Source organism: Rhincodon typus, chromosome 38 (assembly GCF_021869965.1).
Source record: "Rhincodon typus isolate 14 chromosome 38, sRhiTyp1.1, whole genome shotgun sequence".
NCBI lineage: Eukaryota > Metazoa > Chordata > Chondrichthyes > Orectolobiformes > Rhincodontidae > Rhincodon > Rhincodon typus.
The window spans coordinates 1,573,885-1,580,692 of NC_063369.1; positions in this window are offsets into that span (position 1 = coordinate 1,573,885).

A 6,808-nucleotide genomic window follows, 5' to 3' on the forward strand; every position below is an offset into this window, starting at 1 on the left:
ACACACACAGACACATACATACACAGACAGACACATACACACAGAGACACACACATACATACACAGACACACACACATACACAGACACACACAGAGACACACACACACATAAACACAGACACACAGACACATACACACAGACACACACAAAGAGACACACAGAGACACATACATACACAGACAGACACATACACACAGAGACACACACAGACACACACACACAGACAGACACACACACAAACACAGACACGGAGCAAAGTTGGGACGTAAGAAAGTTGTTGCCCGCGATGTGAAGAATCCCTGTTTCGCACACACAACTGTTCCTTCTGTATTTAGCATTTCAGTAGGAATCATCGGGAATAAAGATGGTGACCGTTTGAGAGGCTCAAATAACGGCAAAGTGACGGGTATTCCCCACTGAGCTGGCTGTATCCCTGCACAAGAATGTTCTCGTCTCATTGAGATAATCTCACCCTGTTCCCGGAACTGTCCGGGGACTTTCCAACTACAGTCACAGCACCCAGCACGGTATGTAGTTAAATCTTCGTCACCAGCAATTACATCAGAGGTTCAACAGAAGGGGATTTTTCATTTTCCATGAACATTTTAGACAGATGAAAATAAATGGAAATGCACATGAGATCAAGACAGCATGAAATATCAAACTTTGCACAACAGGAAAACTTTTTTTTAAAAAACCACCGTTGGAGACATTTGCCATTACAGTGGTTAATGAGTTTATCGGGTAGATTGAGACTGTTCAACAGTAACTATCAGGTTTGTGTAGAGGTTCCGAGCGACAGAATGATCACACCCTGCCTAAGAATACCAGAGCCCAACGTGGATCCAAAACTGGCTGGTGACCAGAGAGGCTGGTGGTGGCAGATGGGGTTCCACAGGAAGGGGTGCTGGAAGCTTTGCTGTTTGTTGTGGTAAAATAATGACCGAGGCATGAATGCTGAAGGTATGATCAGTGTGTTTGGTGGTGTCTAAGTAACAAAGAGGAAAGTCTTAGACTACAGGATAATAAAGATGATCCAAGATGGGCTGAACAATGGGAAATTAAATTTAATCCTGAAAACTGTGAGGTGATGTATGTTGGGTGGACTAACAAGGCAAAGGAGTGCCCAATGAACGGTCAGACCCTTGCACATACAGAGGATCAGAGGGACTTTGGTGCACATGTTCCTAGATGCTTGAAAGCAACGTGGCAGGTAGATCAGGTGGTGAAGAAGGCATATGGGATTCTTGCCTTTATTAATCAAGGCATTGAATACAAGAGCAGTGGAGTTATGTTGGAGCTGTGTACAACGCTAGCCGGGCCACAACCAGAGTTACTGTGTGCAGTTCTGGTCACCACACTACAGGAAGGAAGTGACTGCTTTGGAGGGGGTGCAGGGAACATTCGCCAGGATGTCACCTGGGCTGCAGCAACTCAGCAATGAAAAAAGACTAGATAGGCTGTATTTGTTTTCCTTATAGCACAGAAGGCTGAAGGGGGACCTGATTGAGGTGTACAAAATTATGAGGGGCAGAGATTAGGTAGATGGGAAGAAACTTTTCCCCTCAGTAGAAGTGATTTAAGGTGTATTTTCTTCACCAGAGGGTGGTAGGTAAATGAAACTCACTGCCTGAAAGGATGATGGAGGCAGGTTTAACTTTCCAAACATAGGTTGGGGAGCAATCTGTTAAGAGTGTACAAGAAAACTTTTTTATTCAACATGTGGATGTACCTACTAGAGAAGGAGCAAAACTTGAACATTCAAGTGACTGAGTTGTCAGTAGAGGAGCACTTTGGATCAAGTGATCATAATTCTGTTACTTTTAAAACAGTTGTAGAAAAGGATAGAACTGATCAAAAAGTTAAAGCGCTAAATTGGGGCAAGGCCAATTTTGATGGTATTAGAGAGAAATTTTCAGAAGTTAATTAGGGGATGCTATTCACAAGTAAGGGGACAGTTGGAAAGTAGGAGGTCTTTAAAAAATGAGATAACAAGAGTTCAGAGACAGTATGTTCCTGTTGGGATGAAGGGCCAGGCTGGTAGATGTAGGGAATGCTGGGTGATGAGAGAAATTGAGGCTCTGGTGAAAAAAAAGGAGGCACATGTCAGGTATAGACAGCTGGGATCAAGTGAATCCCTTCAAGGAGTTGTTGCACTCACCACACAGTGCGTTTAGCCCATATAGCCCGCAAAGGGCTCAGTCAACTCTTAATGGTAATATGAAATGATCTTTATTGGTTATAACAATTAATACTATATTAACAATTATGCTACAAACTAACAATTAATACTATAAATCTGACAATTAACACTGTAAATCTAAGTCAGTACCTTGTACTTTAACTTGGAATGATCAAACATCACCGCAGTAGACCTTGGCCTTGATCCACATGGTGATGGTCGTCTGGTCTTCCTCTCCTGGTGGTCCCAGGGGCACCTCTTCTTATGGTGGTTGGTCCCAAGTTACCGCTCCTGAGGGTGCTGTTGTGGGGATTCTTATCCTTGGAAGCTTCTGCACCCCTTTGGGAGGATCTTCCATTCCCACCAATGGATCGATCAGGAATTGATTACTCTGATTGATCAGACCCAATCAGGCAGTGCCATGCGGATGGTAGGGTGGTCTTTGATTCTCCATTTCTGAAAGTGAAGGGGCATGTAAGTCAGGTAGGCTTCCCAGATAAGATCGTGAGGTGTCCCTTGGTTCCGGAGACAGCTAGATGTTTCCTATTGTCCCGGTCAATAGGTTTAGTCACTTAGTTTCTTGCATTTCCCACACTTATGCCCTCACATCCCCTGCTTCCAACAAATACAAAGACAGAATCCCCCTTGTCCTCACATATCACCCCACCAACGTATCATTCGCCGCCACTTCTGCCACCTACAATCTGACCCCACAACCAAAGAGATATTTTCCTCCCCACCCCTATCTGCCTTTCGTAGGGACTGCTCTCTCCATGAACCCCAATCCGCTCCACACTCCCCACTAACCCCATCACTCCCAGCACCTTTCCCTGCAACCACAGGAGGTGCTACACCTGCCCCTACACGCGTCCCCCTCACCTCCATTTGATGCACAAAACAAACCTTTCACATTAGATAGGGGTTCACCTGCACATTCATCAACTTGTTCTACAGAATCTGTTGCTCCCAATGTAGCATCCTGTACATTGGTAAGACCAAGTGGAGACCGTTTTGTAGAGCATCTGCGCTCTGTTAGCGACAAACGACAGCACCTTCCAGTCACCAACCATTTTAACTTCCCCTCCCACTCCCTGGGTGACATGTCCATCCTGGGCTTCCTCCAGTGTCACAATGACACCACCTGCAAACTGGAGGAGCAGTACCTCATATTCCGCCTCAGGAGCCTGCAGCCCGATGGCCTAAACATGGAATTCATCAATTTTAAAATCTCCCCACCCCCGGCCTCATCCCATTACCAACCCTCCCTCTCATCCCCGCCTCCTTGACCTGACACAACCTGCCCATCTTCTCTCCCATCTATCCACCCCTCTGACCTCACTGGCCAATCCCCACCACTGCCTACCTGCACTCACCTATCACTATCCCACCTACCTTCCCCAGCCCCACCCCTCCTCTCTATTTATTTCTGAAGAAGGGTCCCGACCCGAAACATCAGCTTTCCTGCTCCTCTGATGCTGCCTGGCCTGCTATGTTCCTCCAGCTCCACACTGTGTTATCTCTGACTCCAGCATCAGCAGTTCTTACTATCTCTTAGTCACTTTGTGTATTGTGCTGTCTGCAGCCTGCCTGTCTGGGTCTGCAGCTTGTTTATTTCAGTATCTTTGCACAGATACTTTGGCCAATGCTTGGCTTGATCTCCCAGCATGCTTAGGGCATTATCCAATTCTGCCATTTTGAGTGGCCTGTCCGGCTACAGAGTATGTGGGCACTAGGAATATGCTTAAGAGGGAAATCAGGAGGGACAAAAAGGGGACATGAGATAGCTTTGGCAAATGTCTTAAAAAGAGTTCATATTACAGAAGAGGACATGCTGGAGGTTTTAAAGTACGTAAAGGTAGAAAAATCCCTGGGACCTGATCAAGTGTATCCCAGAACTCTGTGGCAACCTACGGAAGAGATTACCGGGCCCCTCGCTGAGATATTTGTATCATTGATAGCCATGGGTGGGGTGCTGGAAGACTTGAGAGTGGCTAATGTGGTGCCAGTATTTAAGAAAAGGCTGTAAGGAAAAATTAGGGAACAATAGACTGGTAAGCCTTACAACAGTGGTGAGCAAGTTGTTGGAGGGAATTCTGACGGGCAGGATTTACATGCATTTGGAAAGGCAAAAACTGATTAGGGATAGTTAGCGTGGCTTTATGCATGGTAAATCATTGTTTCACTAACTTGATTGAATTTTTTGAAGAGGTGACAAAGAAGATTGATGAAAGCAGAGCAGAAGACATTGTCTACGCGGCCTTCATGATGTGGAGGTGCCAGTGTTGGACAGGGGTGGACAAGGTCAAAAATCACACGACACCAGGTTATAGTCCAACAGGTTTATTTGAAAACACAAGCTTTTGGAGTCTTGCTCCTTCTTCAGATGTCAGTGGACTTCTGCAAAGCATTCGACAAGGTTCCACATGGTAGACTGGTTAGTAAGGTTAGATCACATGGGGGAGCTAGCCATTTGGATACAAAATTGGCTTGAAGGTAGGAGACAGGGGAATGGGGAAGCGATGGCCTAGTGGTATTATTGCTTGACTGTTAATCCAGAGACCCAGATAATGTTCTGGGGACCTGAGTTTGAATCTCACCACGGCAAATGGTGGAATTTGAATTCAATAAGTATCTGGAATTAAGAATCTAATGATGACCATGAATCTGTTGTCAATTGTCAGGTTCACTAATGTCCTTTAGGGAAGGAAACTGCCATGGTTACCTGGCCTGGCCTATATGTGACTCTAGACTCACAGCAATGTGGTTGACTCTTAACTGTCCTCTGGGCAATGAGGGATGGGCAATAAAAACTGTCTAGCCAGTGACTCCCTCATCCTGTGAATGAAAAAATAAAAACAGAGGGTGGGTGGTGGAGGATTGTTTTCAGTCTGGAGGCCTGTGACCAGCGGTGTGCCACAGGGATCAGTGCTGGGTCCACTGCTTTTCATCATTTATGATTTCATGATTTGGATGTGAACATAGGAGATATGGTTAGTAAGTTTACAGACGACACCAAAATTGGAGGTGTAGTGGACAGCGAAGAAGGTTACCTCAGACTACAATGGGACCTTGATCAGATGGGCCAATAGGCTGAGGAGTGGCAGATGGAGTTTAGATAAATGTGAGGTGTTGCATTTTACTAAGATAAGTCATCAATGAGAAGGCCCTGGGGAGTATTACTGAACAAAGAGACCTAGGGGTGGAAGTGCATAGTTCCTTGAAGGTGGAGCCACAGATGGACAGGGTAGTGAAGAAGGTGTTTGGAAAGGCTGTCTTTATTGGTCAGTACATTGAGTGTAGGAGTTGGAATGTCATGTTGCGGCTGTACAGGACACTGGTGAGGTCACTTTTAGAATATTGAGCACAACTCTGGTCTCTCTGTTATCGGAAGGATGTTATTAAACTTGAAAGGGTTCAGAAAAGACTTAGAAGGATGTTGCCAGGGTTGGAGGGGTTGAGCTATAGGGAGAGGCTGCATAGACTGAGGCTATTTTCCCTGGAGCATCAAAGGCTGAGGGATGACCTTATACAGGTTTATAAAACCATGAACGGTTGGGGAGTCCAAAACTAGAGGACTTGGTTTAAGGTCAAAGGAAAAATATTTAAGAAGAACCTGAAGGGTAACTTGTTCATGCAGATGGAGGTGTGTGTATGGAATGAGTTGCCAGAGGAAGTGATGGAGGTGGGTACAATTACAACATTTAAAAGGCATCTGGTATATGGGTTTAGAGGGATACAGGCCAAATGTTGTCAAATGGGATTAGGTAAGATTGGGATGTCTGGTTGGCGTGGACGAGTTGGACAGAAGGGTCTGTTTCCATGCTGTATGAATCTATGAATCTATGAATCCCCAAGATATTTAAGAAGGTTTTTTATATAAACACTTGAATCATCTTAGAATATAAGGCAATGGGCTAACTGTTGGATAATGGACAAGAATAGATAGCTGCTTGATGATCGGCATGGACACAATGGGCCCAATAGCCCCTTCTTTGCTGTAAAACTCTATGATTCTAGATGGATATTAAATGGTGATAAGCTCAACAAGAACATATAACTTTATTGGTAGGGCTCTTCTAGAAACAAAGCTATTTTGGCTGTGGATGGGGAAACTGGTGAATTCAGAAATGCAAATAAGTCTGGATCACAAAGGGACCACAGTTTAGAAAATTTTAATGTGAGGAGTATAATAAATAAGACAGACCAGCTGAGGGCAGTATGATATTGTACATGGCTTAAACAGGATCAGGAAGAATTCCTGGTTACAGAGCTTTCAGACATGATAGAGGAGAGGAGAGGAATTAAAAGGAAAAGTGGGTGGCAATTTTGGTGGAAGAAACAAACATATTTTAAGGAGGGATGATAAGTTGAAAGTATCATCATATGAAGCCAAATGGACTGAGCTAAGTAACATAAAAAGGGAAGCTATACTCTTGGGAGTGTACAATAGACTTCTAGAAGGACATAGAAGAGCACAGGTGTTGGCAAATCTCTCAGAAGTGCAAAAACAACAAAGTAGTAATAGTTTGGCTTTTACCTACCACAATATTAACTGAAATAGCATTAATGTAAGAAGAATGGAGGGAACTGAATTCATTAATTGCATTCAGTAGACCCTTTTTGGC